The sequence below is a fragment of the Buteo buteo genome, chromosome Z, assembly GCF_964188355.1.
Source record: "Buteo buteo chromosome Z, bButBut1.hap1.1, whole genome shotgun sequence".
Lineage (NCBI taxonomy): Eukaryota > Metazoa > Chordata > Aves > Accipitriformes > Accipitridae > Buteo > Buteo buteo.
In genome coordinates, this window is record NC_134204.1 from 41,650,082 (window position 1) to 41,662,376 (window position 12,295).

Genomic DNA, 12,295 nt, shown 5'->3' on the forward strand with positions numbered 1-12,295 from the left:
AAATGCAAATTGCAAATAGCTTTGAGTCAGGGATACAACACATACTGACAAATTTTTTGGCACTACCTATATAAAATAAGTTGGCAGTGCATACTCAAACCCTATTAGCCACTACGCAGATTCCTCCTGCTTTCTCATAGTTCTTTCTTTTACTGAGTTTTGTTAGAAAATAAAAATGTCTGCTTGAAACAGCAGAAGACTGACTCTTTTAATAATTCCATAAATCATCCACTTACCAGGAACAGTATCATGGATATAAGAGTTCATCTGGAGGGTTACTTCACTTTCAAAGACCATCTGTAGATCACCAGAAAAAAAAGTAACTTGTTAGAAACTGAAGAAATTTACTGTCTGCTGACACTCCAAGACACTGTACCTTTTCAAAAAGAAAAAAAGAGAACTGACACTAAATAGCTGTACTAGTTTTTAAGGTTCCATTAATTGCTTATTTTGATAGGTCAGTTAGCATCAGTCACTGAAGCAAAACATTGTTTCAAAAGTACATTAATTTATGGTTGTTATGTGCCTATCTAACCTCTTCCAAAAAGTGTAAGACTTCATCTTCTTATTGATTCCAATCAGAATGCCCTAGTGACTAACTGAATACCTCAGGGTATTAATTTGGAAAGTAGGCCCTGTTTTACATTTGTCGTAGGAGATTTTTTCACTCTACACTGTTTGTGAAAAACAACAACAACAAACCCGAGACTGATGTTTTTTGTTTGTATCACCTAAAAATAAATTTTACTGCATGTCCGTTATGCAATACTGAAAAAAGGCTGATAACGTGAGATACTCAGCATCTTAAGTCTATTCTAAGTATTGTCCTGTGTTTTTACAAAGCTACAAATCATTCTGGACAACACTGAAAACACCAGCCACACACAGAACTTAGTAGGACAAACAGTTCAAATCCATGGAAAGATATCAAGTTATCAACAGACATTGTGACTACAGAAAAGCTGCTCAGGGATGTATATGCCAGCTTTTAAGAGAATTCTTGAGTGAGATGTTCGCAAAGGGAGGACATTAACCACTGCTCCGAGGCTGTGCATTCCTGCATGCCGAAAGAAGCTGGAAGGCACTGTATGTGTAATTTAGATCTCCACTACCGTAATCCAGATAAGGCAGGTAGTGTTTGCAAGTGTTCCAGTATTCACCACTCATGCAAAGAGAAATATTGGCTTGAACTGGTATGATACTTTGTCAGAGTGTTTCCACACCTTTTACATTCTTGGAAGACAGATTACTCCACAATGAAATAATATGAAATAATAAATGTGGCAAACACTTTGGAACTATCTAACTGAGAACAAAGGTTATAATGATAACTGAAAGTTGTTTTTTTTAAAAATTGTCTTTATGAGAACAGTGGATTGCAATCCCCAAAAGCCCAAGGTTTGTATCTCAACAGAGTAAGTAATATGAAGTAAAGATACTACACAATCTTTTTTATACACAAGCTTCTCAATGGCAACTGTGTGCACTCTCAGGGTCTGTAACAACTAGTGAAGATAAAATGCAATTTACATCTGCTGGAAAGAATGAACTCTTTCTGTATTCTTGCTAATCTCAATACCTATTCCATGAAGTGCCTTTATTTTATAAGCTGAGAGGGGAAGAAGATAATTAGGGAAATTCCAACAAGTACCTTCAGCAACCTGAGAAACAGATAAAATTAGCTCTCATATTGTGTCCTTACTGGCACCCGCTGAGCATATTGTTCTCTGTGGATCTTCACTGGTACAGCAGATTGAAAGTCAGCAAAGGCTTATACGTAAAAAAAGGAAGAAAAGTCTTTGTGTTGGTCTTTTTTTACAGGTACAGTAAAAAAGATGGGAATTATGAGTTCCTGCTCCTTTTTTTTTTTTTCCTCACTTTGGAAATAGTGGCTGCAGTAGAACATAGGCAGTGAAATCAACAGCTGTGATTCTTCACATGCACAGAGAGTAGACTTCCCAAAGTTGTATGTACATGTAAATCTACATAAATGCACATTTAATCACTTTTCCTGCCTTTCACAGTTGGGTGACTCCTGAGAGGAAAAATCACCATGTACTCATTTCTGCAGAAATACCAAGACTTCTTTTGTTATCATGTAATAGCCAATGCTGCTTCAGGAGAAATAGAGTAGTAAATATTTACTTGCTTGATGAAATGAATGCTGAAATTCTCAAAACAGCTGCTGGTGTAAACATCAACAGGTAAATTGAATTTCCGTTCACAGTCTCACACAAAATACAGCATGATGGTTACTAAGAGCAACAGCATAGTCTATTAATGTTATTTCTATGGGTAAATGTTTACTGAAGTTGACCTTCATTATTTGATCTTATATTGAATTCTAAGCAGGACAAGTTGTGGGTCTGAGCAAAGCTCTTGGCAGATTCAGCGTCATGGGCAATAAGCTCCTTGTACATTTAACTACTGGGTGGAGCTAAACCACCATTGTGTACCACGAAGTACCACTTGCTGTATGCAAATGACTACTTAATTAGCAAGCTAGGTCATTTAGATTAATGTTTATAAATAAGTTCATGTGCAATGCTGGCAGCAGCCAAGTGCTAATTTTATTATAATTCTGTTCTTACAAACAGTGGAAGCGTACTTAAATGTCTTTGGGCTTTAGGATGCTGGAATCCAAACTAGACAGGCAAAATGTATGTTTGCATTACAGGTTGTTACAAAACATTTGATATTTTCAATTTGTGTTACTGCTTCTGGCTGGCGTGACTTGTCCAGGAACGTACCAAATATAACTGGACTTCTGATTCACATACATTTGTGAGGGGAGGTTCTCAGCCAGAGTAAAGCTGTAACATAAAAAGCAGAGTTTTCCAGGTTCTGCCAAGTCAGGTGAAGGGACCTTCATGCAGTAGACAAAATCAAGAAAGCCTAAATAATAGACTTGTTCTGTCTCTCCGCAACTCCTTCAAAGAATAAGAAAGGATATTTCTTACTAGCTTTGTATTTGCAGCCGCAATAGTTGCTCCTTGAACAGTGTTAGTGAGACAATAATAACTTTTCACAGAGAAAGTTGGTTTAGAAGACAAAGCTAGCCGCGATGCTAGAAGTACTGTCTGGTTCATCCTGCAAAGTTCTCTTGCAGCTGTCTTGTTAAGTTGCTTCACTTGAAAATTAAACCTCTGCAGCTGTTACACAAAGTTAAACTGGTTTCGAATGTCAGCACCATTATTTGTATAGTCTAAGGCCACCAGGAACTTGGTGTTTTCACCAGTACAGCCTTTCTAAGATTTGTTCTTTGTGTATCTTGAAGAAGATGTAGACAAATTGGTTTAGAGTCAGCTAGACCCACCCAACATTGGCCTGGCTACATGTCTGAGTGACAAAACTTACCTGAAATGCCTAATAGTGCATTGCTAATCTTGAAGTCCAACACTCTGACTTCACTGAGCTCTGAACCTGCAGCAAGACGTGTCATTTGTCTGATTCAGCATTGATATTTGTAACACAAAAAAAGTAGCACTCACCTAAATGCTATAAGTACTAATTACTGTTGTCACTAGGTTTCAAACAAGTGAAATATGTATAAATAGCTGCACAGATATATAAATAGCTGCATTAAAAAGAAGGAACACACATTCATAAGAGAATCACATCCTTCCCCAGTTTCTCGCTTCAGAAATCAAGCACCTTTTAGATCATCTGGTTGTCCAAGTCCTTGGACATAGAATTAAATTCAGCTAACTGACATCTTGGTTAATCTTTTTCCCATTCTCTTTACAGTTTTTTTCTCTACTACTGAATTATGCAAGTCTGCAATGCCAACATGCATGATGATTCACCATGGTAAAGCCACACACAAAAAATACACAATTGAACATGGAGCCTGCATTACATTTGTGTCAGCAGACATCCTCCACTATTACAGGCACCAGTATTTGGGAAGATTAGGTGGAAATTATTTGGGAGCTCTAAGGGGGGTAAAAAAAAAAAGAAAAAGATATCTCTGGTGCAGATAGCGATATAACTGCCGTGACAGCTTTCTCACTCCTGAACCTTTGCGTTGACAGGAATCTGCTTTGCCCATTACTGAGGGAACAGTGAGATGTCTCATGCTATGTATGCAACAATATCTGTGGGCTCTTCGTGGAGGTGTGGGGGTCAGAGGTCTGAGGTGGGCACTTGAGGTTCCATACCCAGTGGGAGAGGAGAGCTGGGTAACTCAGGCTGTGCCCTGCAACCTTGCTCCAGCACTGCCCATGCTCCACCTTTGCTGCAAGGGCACACCGCTGGCTTGTGTTCGACCTGGTGTCCACCAGGACCCCCAGCCTCTTACTGCAAAGCTGCTTTCCAGGTACTTATTTTGCCTGCAAAGAATTTTTGCTGATGAAGAATTGAACTTCCCAAGGAAAACTCTCACAACTGAACTGCGTAACACCACCAGCAGTGGCAATTACAACATTATTGTAAATTTAGTTGCCAGTACTCTTGGAGTTACAGCATCCAGCATGGCTTCCCAGTACTATAGTTGAGAAAGCTACAAAGCCAGCCTGTGCTAATGCTTCAGGACTCCCACTGCTAGAGGATTTGCAGGGGTAGCAACACAGTGGTGGGAGATTGCAAAAGATCCTTGTTTCCTGAGGGGAATCGTCTGGGGAGAAAAACACAGACATCTTCAATTTCAGCTAGAACGCTAGGAAAGTCTAATGTAAAGTCAGACAACAGGCACTCTGCACCCCTCCAACACCTCGTTTCTGATGAAAAACACCAGTAAAGAGGAGGGAAAGCAGATAAATTTCTGCACATCACTGGAAACCAAATACTGTATTGGAAAACATATGAAAAATAACTTTGACCTTCAGGATATACAACACAAGCATTCCCCAAGTTGTTCTCCTGCTTCTAGCCCTCCCTAAAACCTTCTTGTCAGGAACTGTTGCCATGCAGAAGATCTTGAATGATTAAGATAAAGGAGAGTAACCTGCTATATTAGCTTTGCAGAAAACGAACACTTTCGGGAACCGTGCATGCGCCGGGTCCAGGAGCCGTGGTGAAATGCGAGGGGTCCTGACGCGGTGGTGGAGGACAGCTGTTGCGTTACTGCAGCAGCGAGGTGACCTCTTGGTATCGTCTCAGTTTTGGTGGTGGGCTGATGTGGTACGGCCCCAGTTTTTTTGATGGGTTAATGTGATTAACTCAGTTTTGGCCGTGGGTTAACGAGACATCGTCTCAGTTCTGGCGAGGGGTCGACGCGACATCGTCTCAGTTTGCAGGCCCTTCAGTGATGGGTTCGGGCGGCTCGAGCAAGGGAAACTCCAAACCCATTCCCGTGCCCCTGCAGAGAAATGACAGCTTTTCCCAAAACGGATCCACCGCGCCCAGCAAAGGAAGCCACAAACCCATAGAGGTACGGGGGCCGGGAGCTTCCCGGTTTTAGGAAGCGGGATAAAGCGGAGGGGGGACGGGGACGGGACCAGCGGGCGGGCCGGCAGGCCGAGAGGAGGCGGACATGTTAGCGGAGGCGGCCGCGCTGGCTGCAGCACGGCGGGGGCGGGCGGGCGGGCGTAAGATGGAGGCGGCGGGCGGGCGCGGCGGCGGAGGGCATCCGAGGTGAAGCGGGGCGGGGCCAGCGGCGGGGAGGTCCGCCCCCTTGGGGGGGGGAGGAGGAGGAGGAGGAGGAGGATGGGCTGTGGCTGGAGTTGGGGCCGGGGGGGGGGAGGTGGATGATGCTGTGGCTGGGGACTCTCCGCCGCGCACGCATAGGGGCGGCCACGCCTCTGTTAATAACCCGCAGCAGCCCGGCCCCGTGGTTGTAATACCCGCTCCTCCCCCCCCTTCCCCCCCCCCCAAAAACCTTTACGCACCCCCCACCCCTAAATTGTGCTCCCGCAGGCTGCCACACTAGGCGCCCCCGGCTCCCCGCTCCCCGCCTGCGATCTGATGCTACGCTTCTGCCACCCCCCCCCCCAAAAAAAACCCCAACCAAACAAAATCATAATTAAACATATATCTTAAATACATAGGTATTGTATTTATTATATATATGTACGTAATAGACATACGTGTATATATGTAATAATGTATCTACAATAGGTATATATTTAATGTATATAATACAAAAAAATATAGAAAGATATGTGTATATATTTAGATAAATATTATATATTATGTGTCATGTGTTATATATTACACATATATTACATATATACTATTTTTTTTATTTTACATACATACATCTAAATTGTATCTATGTAAAAAATAATATATTTTTCATATATATATTGGTGGCAGTAGCCGCGGCGAGCATTGAGAAGGATGACGCCGCGGGCTTGCAGGGGCCTCCCCGCGGTGCAAAAAAAACCCAACAAAAAAACAGAATACTCATAATGAAAAAAAAAAAAAAGACACCAAACCACCCCCCCCAAACAAACAAACAAACAAAAACCCGATAAAATAAAATGCACGGAGAAGAAAACAGCCGCAAAGCCCCCGGGTGCGCGTTGTCACCGCGGCAGCGGGTGCGGAGGCCGAGGGGGGGGCGGCGGGGTGCGTGGGGGGGTGGTTGTTTCCACGCGGCTCACGTGGGCCGGTCGCGGGCGGGGCCGGGGGGGGGAGGCGGTCCCGGCACCCCTGATCTAGGGCAGTTTGTTCAACTGCGGTAACGGGAGCTCGATGTTCCCGCAGCGCGGGGATTTCTGAGAACTGGGGCTGTGTCCTCAGATGAACCCGGCTGCCTGCTTTCCCCTGCCTGCACCGGAGCCTTAAAGCGGCGATGTCGAGGAAACGGTGGGACCCACCCGTTGCCGGCGCCGCACGTACGCCTGCAGCCCGCAGTGCGGAGCGGGGCTGCGGGCAGCTCGGGGAGGAGGGGGGTGCGGGCAGCGCTGCCTGGCGACCCCTCCGACCAGAGCCGGAGACCCGGGACCTCGCCGAGGAGCCGTAGGTCCCGGGTCTCCGGCTCCGGTCGGAGGGGTCGAGCTGAGGTCTGTGACCGACCATCTCCATCCCACCACCATCTCCATCCTGGAAGACCTTCATGCCTTCCTTGAAAACACATGGACTGCGCTTCAGCTCGTTGCGTTTCCATCCCTCTCCTTCTTCTTTTTTTTTTTTTTTTTTCCGGCCTGTATCACGGCACCCCTTCCCCACGACGGCCTTCCACAGTGGAACGGCAGAGCTGCCACGAACTGGCTCTTGCTGTCGCGTCAGTGTTAGTTAGGAAGTTGCAGTGCTAATTAGGAAGTTGCAGTGTTAATTAGGAAGTTGCAAAGGCCTTGCACACAAAGGCGCTCAACAAACTCACCTGATGACACTGCGCTCCCTGACGGAAATGACAAAACCTATTTTCACCTGGTATAGCGGTACAAATCCTGAGAATGCAGGCACTAGAATGTTTTTTCTGGATCAGTTTATGAAAAGAGTGTGAACCATTGAGTCAAGTGGAATCCCATCCTTTAAACCTAGCCATAAACTGAAGCTGATCCCCAGTCCACATTCCCCACGTGTGTTAGGTGTTGGCTCTGCCGCCAGTTCGCTTTCACTTGGGTGTCTTCGCTGCCGGAGAAGGTAGACGTTCCCAAATTAACTTTAGTCTAGCTTTCTACTTTTGAACTTGAGACTCACACACCCATACGTGCACTGAAGGATGGTGTCTGATGCAGGCTGTAAAATCCATCTGGGATCCTGGGTGCATACTCGAGCAGCTAGCCCACGCTGAGTTCAATGCTGCCATGGCTACACCACTACCAGTACCCAAACCGAGTTTAAATCCAGATCCCTGGTGCCCACGTGGGCTGTAATTTCATTGAGGCATAGACATCCTCTGGGTAGTTACCACCTGCGGAGGTAAACCCCAGGAGGGAGGAGCTGTCCTTTCTGAGGTTCAGGATCAGCAGAATTTGTCACAGTTAAGGACCTGAGCTGCAATTCAGGAGATGCTAGAAAGAGCTCAAGACCGAGACTCACGATCAATCCCGCTGTGCAGAATATGGACAGAATTAGACCACAAGAAGCTAAAGGATATGAACGGAGAAGCACTAGATCTCCAAGTAGCAAGTGGTTTGCCACACTGAGTTATAAACAGGAAGGGAATGCCTTCCCCAATACAGCTCTGTATCCACCGTGCTTGTTTGTAAAGAAAGTTGAATTTGAGACCGCTAATCCTCATACTCCTGGATTTTGAAGCCAGAAGTGTCTTCTGTCGGTAGCCTTCTACTGCTTAGCTGCTTTTAAAATGGAAGGCCAGTTTGCTAGTGTAAAAACTAGTTTCAGCATACTTGCTGCGTCTTGCAAGCCTCTATATGGCAACCAGCTGTGCTGACTCCCATTTTCCCTTTCTGATCTACAAAAGCCAAATTACTGTTACTTCAGATGGCTTTATAAAGCGACTGTTTGTCCGCTCTGTGTGTTCAGTGACTGAGACGGATTTCTTCAAAAGGTTAAAACACTTCCTTCCTACTGTACCAGGCTTCACAATGGATAGTTGCTGTTGTCTGATGGAAGAGGTTGCCATATTTCCCTGATGATATATGCGGACAATCTGGGCAACACACAGGTATAAAAGATACCACATACATGTAAAATACTTTACAACGTGTTCATAATTATATGAGTGCTGAATTACCATTCTGTAATGCTCCCAGAATATCAATCACGTAACGGATCTTCAGCACGGTCACAGGCTTTAAGAACACAGGTCAGCAAACAGGCCATTTATCTTGGCATTTAATTTCAGCCATTTCTAACCATCAATCAGTACTCAGCATCTTGTCAAATCATATGGAGCTTATGCCACACGTAGTTTCAAGGGCCCCGGAGAATGAAAAAAGTCAAAGCATAAACTAGAGTAACGCTTGGAGCCTCTGGCCTTCAAAATACTAGCAAATATTAATAGAGAAGCAGGATGGATTTCTTTATTTTGTCTTGGCAGGAAGACACCGTCAGAGAAGAAACTTCTGCGCTCTGTAGAAGAGCCCACGGAAGGCAACTGAACAAGGTTTGAAGCAGAACGACCGACTGCTGCCGGCACTTATGCGCCCACTTGCTCCTCAAAAGAAAGTCTCTTCAGTCACAGTGGCACTAAAGGTCATTTACACAGAGAGGCTTTTGGAGCACAAAAACTTGAGGGCTCCCACAGCTTGCGGGTCTCTTCAAGCACGCCTGCCATGCGCTTGCATGCCGTCTTCATCCTCCAGAAAAAGGGTCTAGTGTTTTAGGCACAGGGTTAGAGTGCGGGAGATTTGCGAGGTGTGGAGAACAGGAGAGCCGGCCTGGTTTTTACTCTGGAAAACTTATGCTTTTGAAAACAGAAGACATTTTTGAAAGCCTCAAAGATAGTAAATAGCTCTTCTTCCTCCGCAGCCTCCCTTCTCCCAGAGAACCTGTGCACATCACTCTGGTAAGGAAAGCGTAAGTGCCGTGGGAAGGATGGCCTTCTCCTTCATGCGCACAGAAATGCACAGACTTGTCCTCCCTCTCCTTCTCTGCAGGCGCTTGAATCTCACTTCTCATTTCCCCCTTTGCTACTTCCCCTGGCGACGTCTCCCTGCCCTCCCCTCAAGCATGAGCCCCCAGCTGTGACCTAAGCCCCCACCGTGCCTTTCTCACTTGCCTGGGGGTCACCGTCTTCCTCGCTTACGCCCCCCATAAATGGTCCTGTCTGTGCATCTTTCCTCTGGCTCAGAGAACAAGCAGATGCCTCAAAAACACCCACTGACGAACCTCCACCCTAACACCGGCGGAGTAGCTGCCCATGGGAAGGGGCGGCCAGATGTGCTATGTTCCTGTACCCAGGGACCATGGAGGGGGGGCAAACATCAGCCCACCAAGAGCTGCTTTGGAGCTGTAAACAGCGAGTTGAATTTGGACTGCAGGCTTTGGCGAGCGAGTACCATTTGGTGACGAAGGCGCCCAAGGTGTCAGGGCTATATCAAAGTGCTATAGAGGTTTTACGCTATTATCTCTACAAGCTACAATAATCATCCTTGATTAGCCTAGGTATTGTAAAAAATTAGCTTTGCTGTGAATTAAAAATTGAGCTATGGATTAAGTGGTTGCTCTGCAACCAAATCGAAATGTTATCATCATCACAGTCAAATCCAAGTTACGGCCCCTATCATCTGGATCATCTGGAGACAAAGGAGTTTGCAAACACAATCCTGTTCCCCAGCATGTTTGTGCTGTTGTTCAGAAAGTAGCTGCGGTCATTTTGACACTGTCTCCAAGTATAAAATTCCACTGGCATCACTTCATACGTGTCGTTTGGACCTAATTAGTTTGGAGTCTTGGAGCATTGGACTGCTACATACATCAAAATGAAAGGTGTTATTTTGTCTTTAATAAGCAATGTATTCTTGGAGGCATACAGAAATTCTTTTGAAAGCTTGGTATGCTTCCTCATTATGGAGGTGGCCACAGATTATTTTCTAGCCTTTAAACTATCTGCCAAGAGTTATCTCAAATCAAAAAAACCGAGCAAACAAAAAAAAGCTTGGGGTTTTTTTTCTTGGTTAGTAACACCTCCCTCTCTGAACTGTACAAATTAATGTAAGAGGTATGTAACAGAGGATTTGTTAACGTGATGATTAGCCTTGAATTAGTCAAGTCATCTTCTTGATCTGCTTGAGAAGCAACTTCCGTGTCACTGAAAGGTGGATGATGACATCTCCTAGCGGGAACTTTGGATGGTGTCAGCCAAAGAAGTTCTGAAAGTGCTGTGCAAAAAGCTGACGAATGGGCAACTTGAAGCTACATCCCGCATACCCAGATTAATGAACCAGGGTGGCAGCTTTCCATGGAAAATGCTATTGCCCCTCTGAAGGGATGAGAAAGTTGCGGCCACTGGTACTAAAGAGAAAAAGCTGTATTTATCAACAGTGTTAGCAGTACAGGAACGACAACCTGTTCTGTTCCTCCTTCCCACCAGATCTGGAGACTATGGCCTCCTTTTCTGCCTGATGGCTTGTAAGCACCGGAGGCCAATGGTCAGCTGGGAAAAAATGCTCAGAGAACAGGGAGAAAGTTACTTTCATCCCTTGATGGCTGCCTCGCTAGGTACTTGTGCTCTGTTTGTGTTTCCTATTTGATCTTCATCACCCTACAGATGATCCAGTTACAGATGGAGCCACTTGTTCGTTTGGGTTGTTGAGTGGGGTTTTTCTCCCCAGCTATGATATGCAGTATTGTTTCAGCCTTATACCAATTATCCATGACAAAGGATTATCATTGCCCGAGGTCATACCTAGAGATTTAGTGTGCTAGCGTACAAAATGGCTGACAGCTACTCATCTTTATTTCCTGCAGGAAGAGAGCAACACGGCCTCATTTCTGCAGCCGCTTCCCCACCATTTCCACATTCAGTTAAAGAGACTGATAGCAATCCATAAAGCTCTTTACTGTTTGGGCGCTGTCTGGTTTTGCAAGGAAGGATGGGTGGCTGCTGAGGACAGCGAGGTTCAGTTAGGGATGCCGGGCAGCCGCGGCTCGGCCTCGTCAGGCTGCGGCTCACGAGAGGAGAGTGAAACTCCTCCGTCCCACAGGAGCGTGCTTCCCCAGCTGTACGACGGTGTCCGAGGCACCCTGGTTCCACTTCGGCTAACGCTGGGTAGAGGCCTACGTCCGTTATTCCAACGGCCGAGTCCTTCCCCGCTACGCTCTCTCCTGACGCTCGCAAAGCAGCAGAACGTGCAAACCAGCGTGCCGCGCGTTTCAGCTGCCGGTTTATGGGTGACGGCAACGTCTTTCCCTGTTGTTAAGTGGTGCTTCATCCAGAAAATAAAATAAGTTTTTGCTCTCCTCCCACAGCGTGCAGGTCAGCTAACCTTCCCAACACCTCTGCATCTCCGCTGGAGCAAGAAGGGGGGGAGATACGTTATTTGGGTGGAGGTGGCGGGTTTTCTGGGTTCGTTTGAGCTGGGTGGTGGGGAAACGTCTCGAACCCGCCATACCTCTCCGCTTGCTAACCGGCCCGCGCCGGCAGCGCAGCGGCACGACCTCCCGTAGGGAAACGCCGCGTTCCTCCGGTGGCCGGTGCCCCAGGGGCAGGCAGGCTCTCCGGTCACGGCTGACCACCGAGCGGCGGGGGAGGGGGGGGGTGGAGGGTCTCCCCCTGCACACCCCCCACCCGTTTTCAGTGAACGTGAGGGAACTGTGTGTCTCGGCGATGACGCTGCGACGATGACATGTATAACGGCACCCGGTTTCTCCGGGGATGGGGGGGGGGGGGCGCCGCTTCGCAGGGCGGCCGGGCTCCCCCTTCCCGCACAGGGCCGGTCCTCCCGCCGGCCCGGGCAGCCCCCTTCCGAAGCCGGGCGGGCAGCGTCGTCCCGCGGTG